Source organism: Moschus berezovskii, chromosome 6, assembly GCF_049115385.1.
Source record: "Moschus berezovskii isolate FMDL1 chromosome 6, NW_MosBer_1.0, whole genome shotgun sequence".
NCBI classification, from domain to species: domain Eukaryota; kingdom Metazoa; phylum Chordata; class Mammalia; order Artiodactyla; family Moschidae; genus Moschus; species Moschus berezovskii.
Window position 1 is genome coordinate 48,629,941 of NC_142465.1, and position 27,054 is coordinate 48,656,994.

The 27,054-nt window shown below is 39.8% G+C and overlaps 1 protein-coding gene across 3 annotated transcripts in view; it reads right to left on the minus strand.

The window, feature by feature from the left end:
• Positions 1-14,869, minus strand: part of FRS2 (fibroblast growth factor receptor substrate 2) — a 113,769-nt gene extending 98,900 nt beyond the window's left edge. For 2 of the 3 annotated variants that reach the window (XM_055396714.2, XM_055396715.2), the window contains exon 1: positions 14,716-14,869. The gene's annotated coding sequence lies outside the window, so the exon portion shown is untranslated. Of the gene's footprint in view, positions 1-14,010; positions 14,484-14,715 lie in introns of those variants that run through there. The other variant, XM_055396718.2, reaches the window with a different exon arrangement.
• Positions 14,870-27,054: the final 12,185 nt, after the last annotated feature.

The window sequence follows — 27,054 nt, forward strand, 5'->3', positions numbered from 1 at the left end:
AAGAAAGCCTTCCTCAGTGATCAATGCAAAGAAATAGAGGAAAACAACAGAATAGGAAAACCAAGAGACCTCTTCAAGAAAATTAGAGATTCCAAGGGAACATTTCATGCAAAGATGGGCTCGATAAAGGACAGAAATGGTATGGACCTAACAGAAGCAGAAGATATTAAGAAGAGGTGGCAGGAATACACAGAAGAACTGTACAAAAAAGATCTTCACGACCAAGATAGTCACAATAATGTGATCACTGACCTAGAGCCAGACATCTTGGAATGTGAAGTCAAGTGGGCCTTAGAAAGCATCACTACGAACAAAGCTAGTGGAGGTGATGGAATTCCAGTTGAGCTATTTCAAGTCTTGAAAGATGATGCTGTGAAAGTGCTGCACTCAATATGCCAGCAGATTTGGAAAACTCAGCAGTGGCCACAGGACTGGAAGAGGTCAGTCTTCATTCCAATCCCAAAGAAAGGCAATGCCAAAGAATGCTCAAACTACCGCACAATTGCACTCATCTCACACGCTAGTAAAGTCATGCTCAAAATTCTCCAAGCCAGGCTTCAGCAGTATGTAAACCGTGAACTCCCAGATGTTCAAGCAGGTTTTAGAAAAGGCAGAGGCACCAGAGATCAAATTGCCAACATCCGCTGGATCATGGAGAAAGCAAGAGAGTTTCAGAAAAACATCTATTTCTGCTTCATTGACTATGCCAAAGCCTTTGACTGTGTGGATCACAATAAACTGTGGAACATTCTGAAAGAGATGGGAATCCCAGACCACCTGACCTGCCTCTTGAGAAACCTGTATGCAGGTCAGGAAGCAACAGTTAGAACCGGTCATGGAACAACAGACTGGTTCCAAATAGGAAAAGGTGTACGTCAAGGTTGTATATTGTCACCTTGCTTATTTAACTTATATGCAGAGTACATCATGAGGAACGCTGGGCTGGAAGAAGCACAAGCTGGAATCAAGATTGCTGGGAGAAATATCAATAACCTCAGATATGCAGATGACACTACCCTTATGGCAGAAAGTGAAGAGGAACTCAAAAGCCTCTTGATGAAAGTGAAAGAGGAGAGTGAAAAGGTTGGCTTGAAGCTCAACAGTCAGAAAACAAAGATCATGGCATCTGGTCCCATCACTTCATGGGAAATAGACGGAAAAACAGTGGAAACAGTGTCAGACTTTGTTTTTTTGGGCTCCAAAATCACTGCAGATGCTGATTGCAGCCATGAAATTAAAAGACGCTTGCTCCTTGGAAGGAAAGTTATGACCAACCTTGATAGTATATTAAAAAGCAGAGACATTACTTTGCCGACCAAGGTCTGTCTAGTCAAGGCAATGGTTTTTCCCGTGGTCATGTATGGAGGTGAGAGTTGGACTGTGAAGAAAGCTGATCGCCTAAGAATCGATGCTTTTGAACTGTGGTGTTGGAGAAGACTCTTGAGAGTCCCTTATACTGCAAGGAGATCCAACCAGTCCATTCTAAAGGAGATCAATCCTGGATGTTCATTGGAGGGACTGATGCTAAAGCTGAAACTCCAATACTTTGGCCACCTCATGCGACGAGTTGACTCACTGGAAAAGACTCTGATGCTGGGAAAGGTTGGGGGCGGGAGGAGAAGGGGACGACAGAGAATGAGATGGCTGGATGGCATCACCGACTCTGTGGACATGAGTTTGAGTGTACTCCGGGAGTTGGTGATGGACAGGGAGGCCTGGCGTGCTGTGATTCATGGGGTCGCGGAGAGTCGGACACGACTGAGCGACTGAACTGAACTGAACTGAGACTGTTTGCAGCCTACCAGGCTCCTCTGTCCGTGGGATTCTCCAGGCAAGAATACTGGAATGGTTGCTATTTCCTTCTCCAGGGGATCTTCCCGACCCAGGGATGGAACCCAAGTCTTCTGTATCCCTCACATTACAGGTGGATTCTTTACCTCCTGAGCCATCAGGGAAATTCTATGTTTTCAGTAATGTTAACATATGGTTAACATTACATATGGGAAACTCTAGTTAACAGTAATGTCTCAATATCGATTTCCTCGTATTCCTATTGTACGACAATTATCTAAGATGTCAATATTGGGGAAACTGAGTGAAGAGTACACAGGGCCCTACTATTTCTGCAACTTTCTGTAAGACTCTACCTCAAAATAAAGAGTTTAAAAAAAAATACATGCATTTGTTTGTGTAACATTAAAGTTTTTTGAGTGAGGGGGAGACAAGGGAATGTAAAAGAACCATGTAATACACTGATACAACTTCCAAGACACTACTTCTGGTAACTATTCATAAAACCCCATAGGAGGCAAATAGCAGTCTTTATAGCATCTGTAATTTACTTAGGTTAGGCTTTAATAAAAGACTTCAATCGAAATTCAAGTTATCATTTTTCAGAAAACACTTACTGAGTAGTTTTCAGTCTCAAATTCTATACTTGCACAATCCATTAAGGGTCTCAAGAATTTTCTCTCTTGCCAGGAAAATTTCAGCAGATATAAGATTTTCTTAGAAATATTCGATTTAAATATATAAATGACTAACACAGACAAAGGGATATAATAGTTCATCACCTCTGAATTGCGCTCCATGACAACTACATCTCTCTGGATTCACCATTTTAACCTCAATATCCAGCATGGTTCTTGATACCTAGTCGGGTCCCAATAATTGAAGCCAAGGGGTGAACTTGTATCCTAACCAAGGTTCTATGCCCAAGTCCCTCTGGCTTTAACCAAGAATGGGAGGTGGAAAGTCAGAAGTAAAACGGGAGAAAAGGTGAATCTGGATAGGGCCCAAGCATCCATCAATTAACCAGGTCAAGAGATTACTTAACCAATACTACGTTCCTAATAATACACTGCATTCCTCCAATCACCCGAATCTTAAAGATTTGCTTAACAATTAAAAAAAGAATTGAACTAATATCAGAAAATCTGCCTCACTTATCTTTATCACCTAATGCCTTTGAGAATGCCAAATGTGGGAGAATTTCCTAGCAGTCCAAATGGTTAGGACTCCACACTCTCATTGCTGAGGGCCAGGGTTCAATTCCTAGTCAGGGAACTAAGATCCCACAAGTCATGCGACGCAGCCAACAAAAAGCAAGCTCCAATTTTCTTCACTAAAGGCACATCCATTTACTTGTCAATCTAAAAGAAAAAAAATCTTACCTAGAGTTATGCAAAGCTTCAGAAAAACCTTCCACACAAGCTTTAAGCTCTAAGCAACTACGTATATATTATTATGTACTTACAGGAGAAGGGGGTGCCAGAGGATCAGTTCAGTTCAGTCGCTCAGTCATGTCTGACTCTTTGCGACCCCATGAGTCGCAGCACACCAGGCCTCCCTGTCCATCACCAACTCCCAGAGCTCACCCAAACTCATGTGCATCAAGTCGGTGATGCCATCCAGCCATCTCATCCTCTGTTGTCCCCTTCTCCTCCTGCCCCCAATCCCCCCCAGCATAAGGGTCTTTTCCAATGAGTCAACTCTTCGCATGAGGTGGCCAAAGTATTGGAGTTTCAGCTTTACCATCAGTTCTTCCAATGAACACCCAGGACTGATCTCCTTTAGGATGGACTGACACAATGGACATGAATTTGAGCAAACTCTGGGAAACAGTGGAAGACAGAGGACCCTGACATGCTGCAGTCCATGGGGTCGCGAAGAGTCAGAGGGTTTAGTGACTGAGCAACAACATACATACACATTATCCATATGCCTACATTTATATACATAAATATAAAATGTGAACAATACAATTACATTAGAACTACTACCATGTAAGACCCTTATGTCAGACAGCAACTCCTGTCTGTATGTTATTTATTCACTCAACCGTCCCAGGTACTGACAACACAGGAGACAAGACACAGACCATGCCCGAAGTTAACAGTCATCTACCAACTTAAAAGGCAACTGTAGCTAGTTTAAAAAAATAGTCTTTGGAAAACTTAAAGGGTCTGAATTCCAATGCTGCCTCTTATTAGCTATGTTTCCGAGTCTTAGTTTCCAGAACTATAAAATATGTACTACTGCCATAAAGATTAAAATAAGGTCATAAAATACAGGCATACCTAAGAGATACTGCAAGTTCAGTTCCAGACCACAACAATAAAGTGAGTATCACAATAAAACGAGTCACACAAATTTTTCTCATTGCCCAGTGCATATAAAAGTTATGTTTATGTGATCCTGTAGTCTATTAAGTATACAACAGCATATCTAAAAGAAATGTGCATACCTTAATTTAAAAATACTTTAAATCAACTATATTTCAATAAAAAATTGTCTTAAAAACTTTATTGCTAAAAAATGCTATCAACTGAGCCTTCTGCAAGTCACAGCAGTTAACATCAGAGATCACTGATTACACATCACCATAACAAATATAATAATAATAATGAAAAAGTTTGAAATATTGTGAGAATTACCAAAATGTAACAAGAAAGACATGAAGCTAGCAAATGCTATTGGAAAAACAGTACCAATAGACTTGCTCAACACAGGGTTGCCACAAATCTTTGATTTGTAAAAAATGTAATAGAGCGAAGTACAATAAAAGCAATTTTTTTAAAAAGCAATAAAACAAGGTATGTATAAAAATGCCTGGCAAACTAGAAACCTTTCATACAAATGAAAGATATATTATTACTGTACTTATCTTTTTTTTTATTTTGGTGAGGACCATTTTTTAAATCTTTATTGAATTTATTACAATTGCTTCTGTTTTATGTTTTGGCCTTAAGGCATGTGAGATCTTAGCTCCCTGACCAGGGATCGAACCCACATCCCCTGCATTGTACTGGGTTGCCAGGGAAGTCCCACTGTACTTATCTTTTCATGAAGAACAAAACACTAGGACCTCCCTGCAGATTGCTTATGAAATGTAAGGAGAAAAACAGTAACTATACAGTGAATCGGAGAAGGCAATGGCAAGCCACTCCAGTACTCTTGCCTAGAAAATCCCATGGACGGAGGAGCCTGGTAGACTGCAGTCCGTGGGGTCGCTAAGGGTCAGACACGACTGAGCGACTTTACTTTCACTTTTCACTTTCACACATTGGAGAAGGAAATGGCAACCCACTCCAGTGTTCTTGCCTGGAGAATCCCAGGGACGGGGGAGCCTGGTGGGCTTCCGTCTATGGGGTCACACAGAGTCGGACACGACTGAAGTGACTTAGCAGCATACAGTGAATAAACCAGTCAACACTCTGACCAAAAGTAAAATCACTAATGAGGAGCAAATGGACATAATGTATATCCAGATGTAATATTCTGAGAGGGGCACATACCTTTTGTAGTAGACTGAAGATAAATAAATGACCTGAAACCATGAGACAAATCCAAGTTGAATATTTTTCTATAAAACAACTCATCTATATACTTTAATTGCATAAAAGACAAAGACAAACTCGTTTTGCAGGAGACTAAAAAGAAATGACAACTAAATACAAGATATGATCAAATCTGCAGGACTGGAATTTAAAGCATATGGAGACTAAAGTATATACCAATGTCAAATTCTTGGAATTTGATAATGGTACTGTGATTACCTAAAAGAATATCCTTATTCTTAGGAAATATACCCTGAGCTATTAAGAAATAAAAAGGTATGCAACAAACTCGCCAGTGGTTCACAAAAACAATAATAATGTGTGTTTATGCCATAAATCAAATATGGCAAAATGTTTAAAAATTGATAAACATGGGTAAAGGATATTTGAGTCTACTATATCATTCTTGCAACTTTACTGTAAGTTAGAAATCATTTCAAAACAAAAAGTTTAAGAACACAGGATACTATCTCCAGGGGCTTACTTATAAGCTCTAAACTATATATTAATCCTACTTTTTAAAAATCACTCTGCAAAATTAATACAGAGAACGTTCTAAGGAACTTCACAGTCAGAACACAAAATGAATTAGGAAAGCCCAGCACTATGAGCAAGAGCAAGCAAAACAACAGAATGACATCTGCAGACTTCAAACACTGTAATTATCACACACAATAAAAAATAAGCATATTAAATAGATTTTTAAGAAATAAAGTACCTTGAGAACATGACTAAAAAAGGAATAACTATTTTTTTTAAAAAAGGATAATCTTTAAAAGGAACTGAATGCAACTTCCAGAAATGACTAAAAAATATAGTAAATGAAATTTTCAAAAACTCAATAAACATGGTACAACACAGATGAAGACATTATGCTGAGTGAAATAAACTAGACAAAACGACACACACTGTATGATCCACTTATATGATCATACAGAATAAATTCACAGAAGTAAAATAGTTGTCACCAGGGGCTCAGTGAAGGGGTAACAGGAGCTTACTGTTGAATGGGTACAAATTTCATGATGATGAAAAAAGTCCTGAAGATGGACAGTGGTGACAGTCGCACAATAGGGTGAATATATTTAATGTCACTGACCTGTATGCTTTAAAATGGCTAAAAAGCTAAATTCTATTTATGTGTATTTTACCACAATTTTTAAAAAATACATAATTGATAAAGTAAAAAAAGTTCAATGAAACAGGTAAAACTGAAGTGAGAATCAGCTAACTGGAAGAAAAGGCACTAATTATTGAGAACACAATACAAACAGATACAGAAATAGAAAATATAAAAGACCAATTAAAAGGCCCGATGGGTAGAGTAAAAAAGATCTAACATACTTCAAAACACAAGTTCCAGACAGGAAATAAAGAAGATAAAATTTGAGGAGAAAATAGCCAACAGTTCTCCAAAACTGACACCAATCTTTAGATTCCAAAGCCTACTGAATACCAAACATGATAAACAGAAGAAACCATCTTTCAGACATATCAAAATAAAAGTGCAGAACACCAAGGGTAAAACAAAAAAAAGATGTCAAAACCAGCGACTGTGAAACGACAGTCATCCCTCAGTTTTCCAAAGGGGAATGAATAGTTCCAAGACCCCAGAGGATACCTCCAAAGGTCAAGTCCCTTCTACAAGACAGTGTAGTATTTGCATATAACCCAGGTATGTTCTCAGGTATACTCCAGATTACTCAAAATACCTAACACAATGGAAATGCTATATAAATAGTTGCCAACATGCAACAAATTCAAGTTCTGCTTTTTAAACTTCCTATAATTTTTCAAATATTTCAGTTCATGGGTGGTTAAATCCAACAAGGCAAAACCTGCAGATATGGAGGGCCAACTGTATCTTTAAAGCAATGGCAAATCACATGGATTACTGATTTTTCAAAAACAGTAAAAGCTAGAAGAGAATGGAGCAAGATCTATAATAAAAATGATAATAACTGCTAGCATCGAATGCACACACAGGAAAGTCACCTTCGGGAATAAGACTTTCAAACAAATAAAAAGTTTTTCAAATAACAGACCCTCTAAAAGATGTTCAGGGAAAGAGAAAATGATCTCAGATCCCAACAGGAAGTTCAAGACACAAATGAAAATGAGCAAAGACATTTGTATGTATGTGTATGTGTGTATTACACAGGCAAATCAAAGCAACAGTGTTTGAAACAAAAAGAATATATAATTTGTTGGAGGTCAGGGAGAACTAAAATAAAGGGAAACTACAAACTTCCAAACATGAAGAAAGAGGAAAATGGATTTTTTAAAAACACATTAACCAAAATTAAAAAGAAAAGCAAGGGAATGATTAACACAAAATTCAGATCATGATGTCTTAGGAAGCATGTCAGAGAACACAAGTGGTGAGAAGTACAGAGGGGCTTCAAAGAGGCAGTGTTCTACTGCTTAAGCTAATTATTTAAGTTGTACATTTATTATCCTATATGCTTCTGTAATAAAAGTAAATTTTAAAAATTAACAAGAAAAAAAAAAAACAAGGCTAGCAATTATTCCCTAAAAATCTAGAATATGCCCCAGAGCTTGGTATTCAAAACTGAAACAATAAAAAGATTCATTATCTTCTTTAAGAACTACTTGTGGAGTGCCTATAGCTGAGCTGAGAGGTGGCATGAAGATTACTAACCTCTCTTCTTTCTCTTGTCTTCCTAACCCTAGAGAGCAGCACTGTCTAAGATAGTAGCCACAAGTAGCTGTTCACATTTAAACTAATTAAAATTAAATAAAATTTAAAAATCAGTTCATCTGTAACACTAGACTCACTTTAAGTGCTCAGTGGCCCACATGAGGGCCACTGTATTAAACAGTACAGATAGAGAACACTACATCATTGCAGTAAGTTCTATTAGACAATGCTGCTATATTTTTTATAACACTAGAAATACACTGATAACTCAGCAATGTTCAATTTTTCAAATGTTCTTACTTTTATAGTTATTCAATTTCCTTTCAAAGTCACATGATTTCTATGAAACTACAGCTCCTCAGCAGTAGTTTAAAATAGTTTGCTGTCTGTTGAGAAAAATACAGAAAGTGTGAAGACCTTTTCACCATCTCCCATGTTCCACCAAAACCATCAGAACACAAGATTTTTTTTTTATGAGCCAAAATTAAATAGTTAAGCATAGTGCTACTAAATTATAACACAAGCCATGTCAAAACGAATACAAAAATCCACAGGATGAACATATGACCCTTCTTGGGGTCACCAATTTTAGCTGGCAGCACTTTAAACCACTGTTTACACACATATAAAATAGCAATGCAAAATTCATAAGAATTTTTAAAACTGAATGCTACAGACATCGTGAAATTTTCACTCTGGGCACTCTGGGCTACAGTTCCAGACTTCTGAGCATACCATTCATTTCTGCCATTAGAAGCACTTTAGAGGAAAATTGCAAGCATTATTAAATAAATGAATATACGTGATTTTTTTTCATTTACCAGAAACAAAGATATATAACAAAACTATAAGACAATAGCATCCTTAATATCTAAAGCAGCAAACCTCCAATTTTCTTTAAAATTAAAAGTACAGAGATCCTAAATTATTTCAGCTTAACCTGAACATTTTACTTTAGGCATTCTAACACAAATTATTTCTAGAGCACTCCCAATTTTTTAAATTACCTAACCAAAAACACTCAACGGAAACAAATGCTAAGCCTTAATTTAACAAGCTAGGTTTGCAACTTAAGTTTTCTCCTCAACTCTAAGTGAACCAGGGGGTCAATAAGCTTCTCATCTAAACAACTGAATGCAATTTCAATAACCGCTTATGCTAATAACTGTTTTGTGTCCCCAGGACTTCTGAGGCTCCACTTACATAACCAATTATGCAAAGCACTGAATTATTCTCTTTCTCTAGAAAGCATTTCAAATACTGATATGCATACAAGGTTTACTTGCTACATTAAATAAAGCTTTTCTCAGTCTAGCTTCAATTCTACAGAAGAGGTGAAAAAGAAAGCCAGTTTCTGCTACTTCACTATGTCAAAGGAGAGTGACTTATTTATCTTCTTGGCTAATCAACAGAGGAATGACTGACAGCAGCACCCCCAGGCAGCCCCCACAGTTCACCAGTTTTCTCCTGGGACTCTGGTTGAGAAACACAGCTTTAAACAAATAATTTGGAACAAGTTGTTTGTACTCAACTGAAAACAATCTGAACTGCTCCTTGAAATATGCTGTAGGTATTCATGTAAAACTTGACAAATTCAAATTCAATGAGGTGAGAATCACAATACAGCCCCTATAGGATAATTGAAGGGTAGAGTGTAAGCCAAACCTTGCATATGCATAAATATGTTGAATGAGTACTCTTCCCTAATCTCCTGGTTCGGTTTAACCAAGATTTTAGATTTCCAAGAGCCATAGTCTTAAGAAAAAAAAAAAGGGGGGTGGTCGTGGTGGTAACTTTTATTCTGCCAAAGACATTCAAAAAGAAAATAACTACCAATCGGTATCACCATTATTTCATTTAAAAATTAATATGCTTATACCAAAAATGGTAAAAGATAATTTTAGAAAAACATATTATCTTCTAAATTCAATAAATGTAGCTTTATGAGAAGTTCATTCATTCTCATTTCACTTCAGACAAGTGAAAACTCTGTCACGGACTGACACCACTCCACAGTCCAGCACTTGGGAACCACAGGTCTAAGCAGTTAACCTCCACTTGGAAAAAGAAAGCAATGGTAGGACATGCCCAAACCAAATATTAACCTATTCAATAAGGAGGAAATCGAGGCTTTCTCCATTGGAGGGGTTTAGAGGCTCTCCCAAGATCACAGACCAGGAATTCTGACATCAGTTCAGTTCAGTCGCTCAGTCATGTCCGACTCTTTCCGACCCCATGGACTACAGTATGCCAGGCCTCCCTGTCTATCACTAACTCCTGGAAACTTACACAAACTTATAACATAGGTCTGTCTTATTATTTTGACATAGGTCTGTCTTATTCCAGAATCAGAGTTCCTAATTACTATGCTAAATTTCCTCTAATATTTTTCCAGTGGTTTAAAAAAAAAAAAAAATCCATCCTAATCCAGTCACCTTTGTGACCAGTGACAACCGAGGAATTTCCAAGACAGCCGGCAGGAGTGAGAGGTGTACTCCCTGGCCATCGCTCAGACTGAAGCTAAATGGAACTCCTGACCTTTGCCTTATTAATACCAGGCTCACTGCAACTAAGCTAACCAGCCCAGACAAAGCACACACAAACCCCACTGCCTCCAACAACACTGACACAGGTCTCAGGATGTTCCCAAGTGCCTGTGACAAGAGTGAAAAACACATTCCTAAAAAACGAAAGGAATATATTAATTCTCAAGAAGAAAATAAACACTTCCATAATAATTTAATCTAAAAATAATCAACTTGCTCTCAAAAAGTTACAACTCTAAGCCTCATTCTGCAAATAACTACCATTTTTTTACACACTGATATACAGGTTCCCTTAAATATTTAAACAGGAAACCACATGAAATTCTATAAATCTATATAGTTCTTAAATACTTTCAAAATTAAAATGTATAGTTTTTAATATATGTATCATTATATGGTAAATATCTTTTCATTCTCTCTAAAATAATCCAAACATTAGAGACAAAACTACTCATGTTAATCAAAAGTACTTATAAAAGGGAGCTGGAAGAAAAATATGCAATTAAATACTATTTTCTATGAAAGGCACTGCTAGCAGCCAGTAGTAATCGGAGGGACAAAAATGGTCTTTGAATAATCAGAAATTCTTGATATTGAAACCAAAATTGAGTCATACATATAAAGAGAATACAATGACAGAGAATTTTCCAAACCTCACATATTACTTGCCAACGAATGTCCAAAAGAGATGGCCAAACAGCTCTAAAGTAACCAAAGACTCACACCGAACCAAATGAGTCTGAAATAGTTCCTCCTCCCTGAGATAGAGTAATGATAGCACAGTATTCTTGGTAGTGCGGTTGTTTCCCAATCAGATTTTCAATGATCAGATTCTTTCTATGCCATTTGAGTCTACAATGTGAGGTAGCAGTACAGACTACCATTATTATTACTCACTGAATAAGACTATCTATTTAGTGTCTTTTCCTTCTGTTTTAAACAGATGCCATCTAAAATAAAGGGTTCTTTTTTCTTTCCGTCTAGACTCTCCCTTGACTCTTCATCTTCTTAAACAGATTCAACGAATACATCTATTTATATTATTCTCTACACCAATGTTTACTATATGCCTGGCACTGACCTCTCTCATGAACTCCAAACCCACATTTTCAAAAAATTCTGACTATTTTCAGTGTTCGTCATGTATATAAGAAACTCACTATGTTAAAAACTGATCTCATTATGCACCTCCTTGCCCATACTTTTAGTAATAATACCACCAGTGCAGTCACCTACAATTAAAATGAGTGTAATCTTCAACCTCCACTTCCTCCAAATCTTTCCCAACAATCCCTCCTCCCACCCACCTATCTAAATCATGATACCACCACTGCCTTTTCCTATTATTTATATTCTCTTGAAAATCGGCTTTCTACAACAAATCATTCTACATGCTACACTATTAAACCTTGGTAGTTTCCTCCGAAATAGTCCAAAATACAGCATGTAAACATGTTCTACAATCTAGCCTCAATTTATATTTCAAACCTCATCTCTTATTCCCCAAAATGAACCCTACATTCTAGGTAATCTGGTCCACTTACTTTCCTCTGAGTACACAATGAACTTTCCCACCTCCATACTTGTGCTCACATCATTCCCTTTATTTAAAAAGCCTTCTTCATCCACCTACTTCCAGCCCCTAAATTTTTTTCTTAGAAAAGTCTTACCCTCTGTAATGTTGAACTCAGGCTGCTGGTTTATTGGGATTAGCATGTTGTAGCAAAAACACACAGGTTTTGGCACCAGACAGACTTGTATTCAAAGTAGGGCTCGGTTACCTGCTACTACATATTCCAGATGAGTTACTTAAGTACCAGTGACCTCATTACTAAGAAATATGCTCAGATATAGTTGTGAAGCTTAGAAAAGGTTTGTAAAGCAACTAGCAAAGAGCCTGGTATGCATGAAATGCTCAATAAATAACAGCTTCAGAGCTAACTTTAAAAGTATTAGTATACCTCCACCACCTTCCACTTTACTCTAGATAAAAATGAACCCATTTTCCTTTCATACAACTCCAAACTTTAGATCAAACCACTCACATAGGAAGTATTTATTTTTATATGCTGTAAATTATTATACAAATATCTGACATCTTCTAGATTTCAAATTCCTGAAGACCCAAGACAATCTTTACATCCTCTAATCTAGCAGTGGTTTTCATGAAGCACAAAGCACTCACCTCCAATAAGAAAAAAAAAATGTAATACGCTCTTCATGACTTCTGACACACCTTAGAAAATTACTGCCAAAACATGAAGCTTAGTTGTTATGGTTGTATCTTTTCTTGCTCCTACATGGTTGCCTAACAAAGTTTGTTGCCTAACATGGCAATATCTGTTGAACTGACTTGAATAATATAATTTCCAATGCAACTGTTTTATCTGCTGAATTAACATGAGCATAATTAAATTTACTTTGGGCATCTGATTTTTCCTTTTTCTATTCTTACAATTCTTGAATTCTTTCCCTTCAAAACACACTATCCACCTTCAGTACGAATTGATAACCGTATCTAACCTGACTCCTTTTCCAGATCCTCTCAATTTCAATATCCCAAGCATTTCAAATAGCTAAGAATCTACAGTTTCCATCTAAATCTAAAAGTTGGGCAACTAGTCTGCACTCCACAATCTTTTGCAGGGACTTCAAAAACCATCCACCCTTTACCTGTAGAAGATCAACATGGTGAAATAAATTTTCCTGTGCCTAAGACAGCTCCCTGAATCGTCACTTCAGTCTATTTTCCCTAATTCATGAGATTACTCCCTTCTGGTGGTGGAAGGAGCATGAGATAAGTACTCCCAAAAAACTAGAGCATAAGTCCTAATACAAGCACAAGATGAGAAGTACAGGAAAGTGTTACTGGTTTCACAAAGGTGGTGTGCATATACTTTACACTACAAAAGTAATGGTTATCTGCCGGCAGTCAAAATCAACAGTAACAGCATTCCTTTATGATCATAATTTTAAAATCACTAGTAAATGTGGGAAATCCTATTTCCTACAAACCTTTCAGTAGTTTATTACCTAAAAGCTGTTCGCTAAAAACAATTACCTACATCACTTTCTCCTTTACAAAAGACTCAATTTATCTTAAGTAAACACCTAAAACTATAAAACAACAGCAAAAAAGCAAAACAACAACAAAAACACCTCTAGCCACCTGTGTGAACCTCTGCATTGCAGCAACAGCTGTAACAGTCTAAGGAATATCCTTGGAGTTACAGAGCACAATTTTTCTTTAAAAGTTATGAAAAATGACAATTCCAAACATGAAGGTAAACAAACTCTGAGAAAGGGAGGGTGTAACAATTCTCCAGCCCTACGCAGTCAATTCTTATAACCGCAGACTGAACTCACCAAACCACTGTGACTTCAGATAGCCACAGAAATTAGGAGTGCAGATTAGAGAGTAGCATCATCTCCTAACGTCGGTGGAGAAAATAAGGGAACTTACCTGAACTCCTGATTTTCCTCAAGCAAGTTTGTTGTTTAAAGAAGTGACCTCAACAACAGCTTGAGTAAGCTTTCCAGTGAGTAAAGATCATGGGAGGCATGCTGGTGCCACAGTGCCCGACGTCTCCAAACCGGTCCCAAGGCGCAGTCCAAACCGATCCTGAGCAACCCCTACACCCGTCTAGACGGACAGCCTTGCAGAAGATCTCTGGCGTGTACACACGCCCCGCCCCGCCCTGGGACCGAAGAGACGACACTCCTGGGACCCCAGCTAATTACTGAGCCGGACGACAGACCTAGATGTCGCCAAAGCCGGGAACTACAGCCCACGATTGAGTCTGACGTCCAGATTCTCAGCCCCGGGTCGGACACAGAAAAACCAAATCCCAGAGACAGCGCGAGGATATAGGGGAGCAGAAATGAGGGGGCTGGATGGACGGAGGCCCAGCCCATTCTTAACTCTCCCAACAGCAACAACAGCTCCGGGAACCCACTCCCTGGCTCCGCCCCGCCCACCCCACGGCCCCCACCGCCCGCTCCTTCCCGTGCCCCGGGCTCGGCGAAAACCGCGGCGCTCGACAACCCCCTTTCTCGAACCCCGACAGCCCAGTCCGCAGCCTGGAGCCCGGAGCGGGTGGCGGGGGCCCGAGAGCGGCAGCCCCGACGCGGCCCGCGGCCGTCGCAGTTCGCTTCCCCGGCCACTCACCGTCGGCCCGGGAGCTGAGAGGGGCCAGGGCGCGGGTCGACCGGCGCTAAACCCCGGGCTCCCACACGGGCAGGAGCCCCTACTCGGAGCCGACCAAGCCTCAGCGGCTCTGCCTACAAGGCCTCTCTACGGCCCGAACCCTAGAAAAGCACTTCCGGGGGAGCGGGGGAGGGAAGGGTTTTGGCACCGGAACTGCTCGCGGGCTGGAGCTGCCGGGGCCGCCCAAGCGGGGCGGGGCGGGGCGGGGCCTCTGCCGCCGGCGCCCGCAAAGCCGCCCCCGGGCTCTTTGCTAACCCTTCTGCCCCGCGGCTGCGCCTTTCCCCACACTCCGGGTGAATCCTTTACAGCTCTTCGACGTGTTCTACTCAGGCCACCTAATTTTACAGAGGAGAAAACTGAGGCTCAGAAGATTTAGGTGCAAGGGTCCAGAGCCTTCACCCGCCTTCCGACTCTCTCCAGTATTCTTACCACTCCAGTTTGCCTCCTTTAAAAATAATAATAGTTAACGTTTGTTGACCGCCTATTGCGTGATAGACATTGTATCTATTGGCGCTTAGCTCAGTTAAGCGTCCTCAAATCCCTTGAGGTTGGAGCTATCCTTTACTTCTGATAGAGGAGGACCCGTCAAAAGAGACCAAACCCGATACCGCAAACATTAGTTCTTGATTTTAACTGTTGTTGTGTGTATGAATTTCACCCATCCCTAACACGAGTTTTAAGTTCTTTGAGGACAGGAATCAAATTATATTCCTTTATTCCATCACTTGAAGTCAAGAACTGGGAAACTGGAAGCTTACTGCCTGGATCCTATTATTTTATACTTTTATTTTTTCACCCTGGGCAAGTTGCTTTACCTCTCTAGGCCTGTCTTCCTCCTTTGTGATGTTTAACATAGTTGCTGTGTATGTGTGTTTGCATGTGCACACACGCACACATATATAATCATCTCTGGATCGTTAAAGGAATTCAGAATGAAAATGCTGTGTGCTAAGTTGCTTCAGTTGGTCCGACTCTCTGCAACGCTGTGGACGGTAGCCCACCAGGCTCCTCTCTCCATGGCATTCTTCAGTCAAGAATACTGGAGTGGGTTGCCATGCCCTCTTCTAGGGGATCTTGCCGACCCAGTGATGGAACCGGCGTCTCCTGCATAGGCAGCCAGATTCTTTACCACTAGCACCACCTCAGTTCAGTTCAGTCGCTCAGTCGTGTCCGACTCTTTGCGACCCCGTGGACTGTAGCCTACCAGGCTTCTCCGTCCATGGGATTCTCCAGGCAATAATACTGGAGTGGGTTACCAATCACTCTGCTGCTGCTGCTGCTAAGTCGCTTCAGTCGTGTCCGACTCTGTGCTACCCCATAGACGGCAGCCCACCAGGCTCCGTCATCCCCGGGATTCTCCAGGCAAGAACACTGGAGTGGGTTGCCATTTCCTTCTCCAGTGCGTGAAAGTGAAAAGTGAAAGTGAAGTCTCTCAGTCGTGTCGGACTAGTAGCAACCCCATGGACTGCAGCCTACCAGGCTCCTCTGTCCGTGGGATTTTCTAGGCAGGAGTACTGGAGTGGCTTGCCATTGCCTTCTCCGACCAATCACTCTAGAAGGAGGTAATTTGGAAAACTACAGATTACTCGTAGGTGATTGAAAAGGTTAGTGAAGGAAATAAGGAAATAAAAGAGTAGAGGGCTTCCCAAGAGGACTGGTGGTAAAGAATCCGCCTGCAATGCCAGAGACGGGTTTAATCCCTGGATCAGGAAGATCCCCTGGAGAAGGAAATGGCAACCCACTTCAGTAGTCCTGCCTGGAAAATCCCATGGGCAGAGGAGCCTGGCAGGCTGCAGTCCATAGGATCGTGGAAGAATCGGTGGTGACTTAGGGAGGAAACAACAGAGGTTTTTGCAATGGGAAAAATGAAGGTAGGTGAGCCAAACAATGTCCTGGGGCCAGCCTGGGTACTTGTGACGCTGTGAGCTGAGACAGTTCGAGGACCCAGAGTCAGAGGACAGTCAGGAAAAGGAGGCGGAAAAAAGAAGGATTCCTCAGCCACAAAATCAGAAAGGCACCAAACATCTGAGGTAGTTTCTGTATTTGAGGCTAGATTCTGGGTCAGGGGCTGTCAGGGAGCGCTTAGCATGCATACTATCTGCCAAACAAATTTACAAGCATCTCTTAAAACTGTGGGGGAGGAAGGGGAAGATTTTTTAAATTTTCTACTAAGAAAGTCAGGGGAAATGAAAATAGTTCACAACCTGTTATTACGAATTGAAAGATGCAAACAATGCCTTTGCTTTTGGCTTTTTTTTTTTTTAACAGTGCTGCCTTATTTCTATGATCACAGAAATGTTTGTAAATACTTCTCTAATGGCCAAATTTATCAGCCTTTCGTGCCTTGGAGTGTGAAGAGGTAAAAAAACAGAGCCTGGGCTGGCAGGACTCACTACTTTCCACTGAGGGCTTAGAGGGATAGCGAGAGGAACCCTGAATCACAGACACTGTCAGGCTCCCTGCTGGATGCAATGGCACCGCAGTTTTGTCATTGAATCTGGTCATCTAACTAGTAAATGGTGCAGCCAGGATTTGAATGGGAGTGTTTCTCCTGAGCTGCTTTTCACCACTGTGCCAGAGGTTCTCAGTCTTGTGAATGCTTTAGAATCACCGAAAGGTCATGTCAAAACACAGAGGGCTGGACCTCACACCCAGAATTTCACTTAACCCTGCTAGTGCTTCTCTGAAATGTAGTCATTGGACTACTATCATCAACATCATCTTTGAACTTGTTACAAATGCAAATTATTAGGCCTCACTCCAGACCTTGTAACTGGTGGGGCCCATCCCTCCGTGTTCTGACAGGCCTTCTCAGTGGTTCTGATACTTTCTCAAGCTTTAGAACCTCTGGACTCTATCTTGTCTTCCACAAATCCCCACCCCCACCTTTTTTTCTAATTATCCCCAACAGAAATAACTCTACTGAAGCAAAAGTTCTTCCCAATAAATTAAGTGATTTATTTATGTTTTGCCTTCAGTAGGAGAGGAGGCTAGAAAAAAATTAATAAGATTCTTTTTTGATTACTGTCAATTTGTACTGAAATTTAACCAGATACTACTGGGTTGGAGGTGGAACTAATCTCATTTGCAAACTACTCTGTGCAAGGGTTTAACCTGCATTTTCTAAATTGATCTTCACTACCCTACTATGAGGTTTTATGGCCTTAATTGTACAGAAGAGAAAAACTTGAGGCTTAGATGAAGTAATTGACTTAAAGGCCACATTCTCATTAAGGGAGAGAAATCAGGGTTGTTCAAACCAAGATCCCTCTAATTCCAAAACTCATGATCTCCACTTCGTGGCAGGAGCTTGTGGAACCAAATTCCACTGTGGGCTTCACCACCCCAACTATGCAACATTGAGTAAGTGATTTAATTTCTATTTCAATTTCTCCATCTCTAAATAATGTTATCATAAATCTGCCGCTCCCACACTGGAATGTTAGAACAAATGAGGAAATAAAAGCATAAGTGCACTGAACTTTTTCGAAGAAAAGCAATAAAAAGGCAAGTTATTATAGTGCTAATATGTTTAGCCAAGTGTTGCTATGTGAGCCTGAGCATTGACTCTTCCTGGTTATCTCCCGATTCGTACATAAGAAGTTCAAAGATTGTAGCTGATGCCACAGAAAAAACATTTGACTTCATTTATCAGTATCCACTGGAGGTTAAAGAGGATAACAAAAGATTATACGTATCTCTCTTAAAAATTACAAGAAATCTCTCACCAGGTTCATAGGCTCCAGGTTGTTGTCACTTTGCTGGCCCATCCTCATCCTAGTCATCTTTTCTCCAAACCCTTTTCTTCTCCCCATCACAAGCATCCCTCCACCCTCCTGCCTCCACCCGCTAGGCAAAGACTTAAAATTCCTCCCACTTTATTATGTAGAAGGATTTAGCTCTCAATCCTCCTCTCAGACCAGACTGTAGGCCTATCTTTGTTGACAGAGTTGCCAACTTGCACAATTCCAGGAGGTACCATTCACAAAGAATACAACCTAAATGGTGCTCAAGGGGGTGCCAATTGCACAGGGCACAATAGGAATGGTCCCCCTGGAACTGTGCAAGGCTGTCGCCCTGTCTATGCATAGCTCCCACCCCAAAAATCCATTAAGGTGTTTTGTTAAACAAAAGAGCCATCTACTTGGGTGTCCACCAGTTTGCCAACTTTTGAAATAATGGGGTTCTTTGTGGTTTTTGTTTGTTTGTCTTAACGTGGCCTGATCAAATACTTAAATCACCAGGCTTAAGTCCTGGGTTTCACACTCTGCTATGCCATTTTTCACTCTCTTCTGCAACATCATTTCCTATCGCTCCACTAGACTTGTGAGTTTCATGAAGGCTTTGTCATATTTCATCTTCTTTACCTTTTATTCGTGTCTTGGCACAAGTACTTTTAAAAACCGGTTTGAATAACAGCACAGCGTACTCATATCTATCATATCTGTGTGCTAGTATATTTGGCAGAGATTTGACAAATGGCCTCAAGTGTGTTGTTTGACCCACAGCGTTCTGTACCAAGAAATAGACTGAGTCAAAAATCTTAAATTGAGTAATGTCATGTAAAATAACAATCCCAATTTCTGGCGTCTCTTGAAAATTTGGACGCTATGGCAAACTGGGGATACATCCCACAGGGCGTCAATGCCTTTAGCTCATGTGCAGCTCTTTATTCAGTAGTAGTACAATGAGTTGGCTTCACTCACACGTGAAATCTTCATGGCACACACTAAGGTTGGTGCCACTGGTGTGTGGAATCATATGGGAATCTTAGAGAAACAAAAATAGAATTCTGCCTTATATAATATGTATTTTGAGGTAATTTTAAATTGTTTTTCTGAGGTAGAAAATGGTGGGCTACCATGTTGTACCATTTCTAAACTAGCCAAGCAAGCAAAGGCATCAGATTATAAATACGATTACCACCAACATTTTACAGGCATTGTAGCTGATGTTATTTGTCAAGTGCCTTGGAAACAGAAATGACAAATAATAACAAATACTTGAATAAACTTCGTGATAAACTAACTTTATGGATTGTGATTTTTTTTTTTCCTGGATGAAGAAACAAAAGCACAGCTAGTTCAGGTAACACGCAAGTAATGGAGCCACGATTAGAACCCAGGCAGTCTGTCTCCAGAGACATGGTCATAACCACTAAATTAATATTTATTGAGCCTTTCCCATGTGCTGTGGCCATGACTGCCTCCCAACTGAAAGAGACTACTAGATTTATAGAAGAGTCCATGTATCTCTTCCAGGCCTTTTATAGGGTGCTATATTAAACCCACACAGATCCTTCTCATCTCTCTCCCTCTTCTATCCCAAGTCATACTGACACGTTTATAATCTTCAGTTTTGAAGTGTACAAACTGCAGATGTCCAAGATTTCCTTTAATTCCAATATAATTCTTGCACAGTTTGTTTTTATTGCAAATTATCATAAAGAGTCCTATGCATGTGGTGAAAAATAGGCATCTTCTAAAGACAATGGAAGCAATTTGAAGTGATATAATATTGACACTGGAAACCAGTATCTGTAGTCAAATTATGCTTGTGTAGAGAAATGGGAGATAGCAAGGTTGAATTTGAGCAAAAAAGTCACATTGACACAAATGCAATAAAAGCTTAAAAATAGAAGAATGGTCATCAACATTCAAATATGTCATCAGCACATTTTACATTTAATTTGTAATTAAAAATGGAGAAAAAGTTTGGAACTTACATTTTCCTTTAAAAGGTGTAAAAAATTAAACTGTTGTCCAAAATGAGCTGTTTAGCAAGTCTCAGCAAGTTCCTTACTACCTTCACACTTCCTTATGAAGATGTAACCCATCTTACTCTGCCTCAGTTTCTCCATCTACAAAAATGCATGATAAGTGCATCTTTATATTGTGGAGATGTGAGACATAGCTAATAAATGATTATAAAGCACAGCTCTTTGAAGTATAAAGCACTGCATAATTACTAAATACTATAATAATCATCCTCATAATCATAGTAATTTTCAGCCAACACATCAACCAGACCCAGATGCCTTTAGTCACCTCCCAATTAGACAAAAGTGTATATGCCAACTATGAAATAAGGAGAAAACTTTAAACCACAAACTAGTTCCACTCCCTCCCTCTTTCCTATATGGAATCTGAAGTCAGATGGCCAGAGACATAGCTCAGTTCCATCACTTGCTAGCTGTGTGACCTAGCTTGTACAACATTGAGTTAAACCTCCCCAGCCTCTATTTCTTCAACTGTAAAATGACAATAATAATAATACCCACTTCACAGGGTTTGTTGTGAGAGTTCAACAAATTAATACATGGAGCGACTTCCCTGGAGTCCAGTGGTTAAGAATTTGCCTTGCAATGCAGCAGACACAGGTTCAATCCCTGTTCAGGGAACATGCCCCAGAAAACTAAGTCCACGGGCCATAACTAAAAAGCTCAGTGCTCCCATGAAGATCCTGTGTGCCATGACTAAGACCCTGTGCTTAATCGTTCAGTCTTGTCCAACTCTTTGAAACCCTTTGGATTGTAGCCCTCCAGACTACTCTGTCCATGTGACTCTCCAGGCATGAATACTGGAGTTGATTGCCATGTCTTCTTCCAGGGGATCTTCCCAACCCAGGGACCAAACCCAAGGTCTGTGTCTCCTGCATCGCAGGGGGATTCTTTACCTGCTGAGCCATCAGGAAAGCCCAACTATAAGACCTAGTGAATCCAAATAAAATTTTAAAATATTAAAAAATAATAATGCATGCAGAGCTCTGTACAAGTGCCTGGCAGACTGAAAGAGCTCAATGGATGTTAGTGATGATGATTATTAGCAGTAATATAGGGGGGAAAAATCTAATAGTGAGCAGCTGTCTAACCATCTTATTGGATGAAAGAGAAAGAAAAAGTCAATGCAATTTGAAGGATGATTTCAGTGGCCCTCTATATTACATTCACATGTATCAAATATAAGCACTTTAATATGAAATTTTGATAGAAAAAAAGGATGAGGTATTTTACTTTACTGGCATGTTAGTTTTTAATGACTGTGCATGAAATAAAGTGACTATAGGTGATTAGGGGAAAAGATAGAATAAAATGTAAAAATAAAATGCTCCCCATTCCCTAGCCCACTCCTCAGGTGTAACCACTGTTAATGATTTGGCATGCTCCTTTCCAGACCTTTTTTAATTCATTTGCATTTATATAAGCAGAATTACCCAAGAGGCAGATGAAGTATGTACTTAAGGCACCAGCAAACCAGAACCCAAAAAAAAATTTTGTAAAGAATCTGCTGTCTTTACAAATGCATAGATATAAAAAAAAAATCACACCTTGTTGGGACTTCCTCACACTTATTTAATTTTAAGATGTTTTAATCTTAAATAATAGGATGTTATTTCATATGCATTATAATCTCTTCAGTGCTTAGGACTTTTCTTAAGATCTTAATCCAAGCTTGCTTTATAATTAAGACCATAAATATAATCATGTTGTTTTGTAACTTTCTCAATTCATGTGAGTGATTTTAAAAATTGTGATACTTATACAGTGACAATCTAAGTAAGAAGGAACTTTCACCATCTATGCCATTTTACTCGAAGAACTATCTCTGTATAAAGGTCCTATTAGAACAATTTGACTTTCAAAAGCTTCCTTTCTTGGTAAAGCAAATTTCATTTTCCATCACATTTTCAAGCCAATGTAATGCAATCCTTTTTTAATCTCCACAGAGTGTATGATGGATTGAAATCCTGCCGACCTGGAGTTTTCTAAATGGTGACTGTGGAGAGATGCCAAGGAAACTGAATGGTGCCAAATGCAGAATCCTCAAGTTGCTCTCTAAACCAACAGAAATTCATTTGGGAGCTGGATTTCACTGAGGCAGGAAGTATTTCACCTACAAAGATAGTGCATGTGTGGAGATTATATTTGGGATCAGGAAATAAAGAAGAAAAGTAAAGCTACATTGTATTTCAGTAGACAGTCAGAAGAGAACATTCCCTGAAGAGAAGACCAATGACCTTCTGTGAAGGAAGAAAAAATGCTTAAGCAATGGTTTATAACTACATGTATTTAAAAATGTTTCCCTTAGAGTAAATTAACTGTGGAATAAGCTCAATGCATTTTGAAGATACAAACATAGATGTAAAAATATCGAGTTATTTCAAATTTTAAAAGGTATATGTATATGTGTGTGTGTGTGTGTTAGTTGCTCAGTCGTGTCTGACTCTTTGCGACCCCGTGGACTGTAGCCTGCCAGGCTCCTTTGTCCATGGGATTCTCCAGGCAAGACTACTGGAGTGGGTTACCATTTCCTTCTCCAGTAGATGTATATATTTGTATACATATTAATGTATATGTGTATGCGTATATTTGAAATAACCTTGGGTCTAACCTATTGCAAATATTCATTACACATTTACAGTGAACAAGACACAAGAATCTCAGGGAATACCAAGAACTCTAAGTCCCAGAACCTGTACTCTAAGATTCAAAATGCCAGTTGGGGAGATAAATTAGAGACGCAATAATGCCAAGCATCCTGTGGTAAATGCTGAATAAATAACAGAGCCCTAATCTCTAAAACCTCTTCCATCATTAATGGTCTTGGGACCAAGTAAGAGGTGGAACTTGAATAGTATCTTAAAGGACTTGTAGAAATTATAGGGTAAGGAAGGAAATAAAAAGGATTTCAGCTTTCAGAAACTCATGGAGGTAGGAAAATACAGAGCGCATCCAGAGACCTTGAGCAGATCCTTTTAATTGAAACAAAGATGCTGGGTAAGGAGTTTGGGCCTCTAGTCTGAAGGGTCTGACTACTAAATTAAGATATTTGAATATTATCTTTGTAGGTAGTAAAGAATAAAAGCTGCAATTCCACTTCTGAGAATAGACCTACAGAAAATGAAAACAGGAATCCAACATGTTAAATGTACTCCCATGTTTATCAGAATATTACAATAGCCAAGACATGAAAACCCACCCAAATACCCATAAAAGTATGAATGGATTTTTAAAAAATGATGTAGCACCTATTGGCTTCTTTGGTGGCTCAGACAGTAAAGAATCTGCCTGCAATGCAAAAGACCTGGGTTCAGTCCCTGGGTCTGGAAGATCCTCTGGTGAACTGGTGAAGGGAGATGGTAACCCACTCCAATATTCTTGCCTGGAGAATGCCATGGACAGAGGACCCTGGTAGGCTACAGTTCATAGGATGACAAAAAGTTGGACACAACTGAGCCACTAATACTTCACTTTTCATTTCACAAATGCCCATTAATGGATGAATGGGTTAAAAAAAGATGAGGTACATATACATAATAGGATATTATTCAGCCAAGAGAAAGGAGTATATCCTTCTATTTGCAATAACACGGACAAACCTTGAGCACATTATGCTAAGCGAGATAAGTACGGTATCACTTATAAGTGGAATCTTAAAAGTTAAACCTGTAAAAAAACAGACTGAAATCATGTGTACCAGGAGCCAGGGCACCAGGGGTAGGAGGTTTGGGGGATGGACAAGAGTGGTGGTGTTTAAGGGTTCAAATTTGCAATGAGTAGTGAATGAGCCTCGGAAAAGGCAATGACAGCCCACTCCAGTACTCTTGCCTGGAAAATCCGATGGACGGAAGAGCCTGGTAAGCTGCAGTCCATGGGGTCGCTAAGAGTCAGACACGACTGAGCGACTTCACTTTCACTTTTCTCTTTCAGGCATTGGAGACGGAAATGACAACCCACTCCAGTATTCTTGCCTGGAGAGTCCCAGAGACGGAGGAGCCTGGTGGGCTGCCATCTGTGGGGTCGCACAGAGTCAGACACGACTGAAGCGACTTAGCAGCAGCAGCAGCAGCAGTGAATGAGCCGCTGAGATATAACACACAGGATAATGAATACAGACAATATAATTAGGTAATGTGATAAATAGCACTACATCAGCAATCATATTACAATATATAAATGGATCAAAGTAACATGCTATACATCTTAAACTTACACAATGTCACACATCAAATATATTCAATTTAAAAAAAAGTCAAACCAGAACTTCCCTGGCAGTCCAATGATTAAGAATCACGCTTCCATTGAAGAGGCCAAGGATTCCATCCCCGTGGGGAAATGACGATCCTGCATGCCTTTTGGCCAAGAGGAAATTTGGAAAACACAGAAAAGCATAAAAATAAAAGTCACCTGGAAACCCACAATTCAGAAACACACTATAATTTTGATGGATAAACTAATAGCAGTTTTTTTCTGGTGTATATATTTGTGTGTGTGTATATATATATAAACTGAGAGTATGCTTAATTCATTAACATTATACTGCAAATATTTTCTTATTAAAAATTGTAACTACACTATATTTCATCATATAAATATAATATACTTACCCAATTTTTCATTTTCATCCAGGTACAAATAACTAAAGTTAATCCAAGGTTAATCTAAGCAGTATGTTGTATAGATTGGAAGAAGGATGAATTGAGAGCAGGAGTAACAGTCAGGCAGATAAGGCAATGGTACCCCACTCCAGTACTCCTGCCTGGACAATCCCATGGACGGAGGAGCCTGGTAGGCTGCAGTCCATGGAGCCGCTAAGAGTTGGACATGACTGAGCAACATCACTTTCACTTTTCGCTTTCATGCATTGGAGAAGGAAACAGCAACCCACTCCAGTGTTCTTGCCTGGAGAATCCCAGGGGTGGGGGAGCCTGGTGGACTGCCACCTATGGGGTTGCACAGAGTTGGACACGACTGAAGCGACTTAGCAGGAGCAGCAGCAGCAGTAACAGTCAGGAAGCTTTTGTTGAGGACTGCTTATTCAATAAATGGCATGTTGACAAACTAGAATCGTTTATAACTATCATATTACAACATAATTCTTATTTCAAAGAATGATGCTGCTCCATGTGTATTATTTCCGGATAAACTCCCAGATATATTTTCTCTTCTCACAGTTTCTTAGATTTGGAGTGCTCCAGAACTCAGTCCTTTCTCTTCTCCATTTCCATCTCTTCCCTTGATGATCTCATCCAGTCCCAAAGATTTGAATATTATCTACATGCTAATCACCTGTGGAAAGAAATGGTATTCTATATACAGAAGTAGACATAAGTTTTATGAAAATGAATCCAAAACTCTAAGTAAAAAATAGCTCCTCCACTCCAATGCTATCCATTTGGAGAAATTACAAATACAAAATGCTGGTGTTCTGCTCTGAGAGGGGTCCTTAGAAGTCAAGGGCCTTGAAACCAGTGGATGCAACAGCTTAATCAAGGGCCCGGAGACAGAAGCAGAAGCATATGATGAAGGAATCAGTAAGGGGGCATCACTTTTCAAAGTCAAGGCATGGGATGGTAGGAAAATTCACCCATCAATTTAGGCAATTTGCTCTTTGACCTCTATTCATTTCAATGTTTGTTGAATAACAACCGGAAACCATTATTTGATTTGGAGTCCTAAAAAATGATACATAACTCATTGTGAAAGACAGAAAGTTTCTGTGGGTTAATGACCAGAGTAGTGCTCCTGAGACAGAAAGCAAATGTGCTAGAGTCTTCATTTCCAGTACCTTCTCCATGTCAAAGTTTCTCTCATTGTTCCTATTCCAAGCTCCACAGCAGGTTTCTTCAGTCTTGGCACTAATGATACTTACACATGTGTGTGCTCAGTCGTGTCCGATGCTCTATGACCCGATGGACTGTAGCCCGCCAGGCTTCTCTGCCCTTGGAATTTCCCACAAGAACACTGGAGTGGGTTGCTATTTCCTCCTCCAGGGAATCTTCCGGACCCAGGGATTAAACCTGTGTCTGTGGAGTCTCCTGCATTGCAGGAGGATTCTGCTTTTCACCAAATAACACACTCAGCTAAAATCTGCAAAGAGTTTTTTCTTTCCATATTGAAAAGGTCTGGCTACTTTCATATGACTGTGGTTTGCCCCCCATTATTTGTGAATACAAACATGTGAAAATATTTATACATCTCTCCAATCTATAGAAAACCATTCTGGGGTCTTGAAAACAGTCTCTTTACAGATGGAGAGAATGTGAGAGAAATGCCCTCAGTGTACTGGCTAAAAACTGCAATGTCTGCCCAGCACTGTGCCTCCTCTCATAACAGGGGATGCTCTGCTGAATGAGCCCTTGTATGTCAAGATTCAAAACGTTCTTGTTTGCTCCGGTGGAACAAAGCTCTCACAGACAGTGGGATCTGCAGGGTAGCCACCAAGTGTGTTAAACCAGTGTTCTCTCCACCACATTGCCGAGTAGTTTATCGTAATGGCAGTTCTCACCTTCATGTATAGA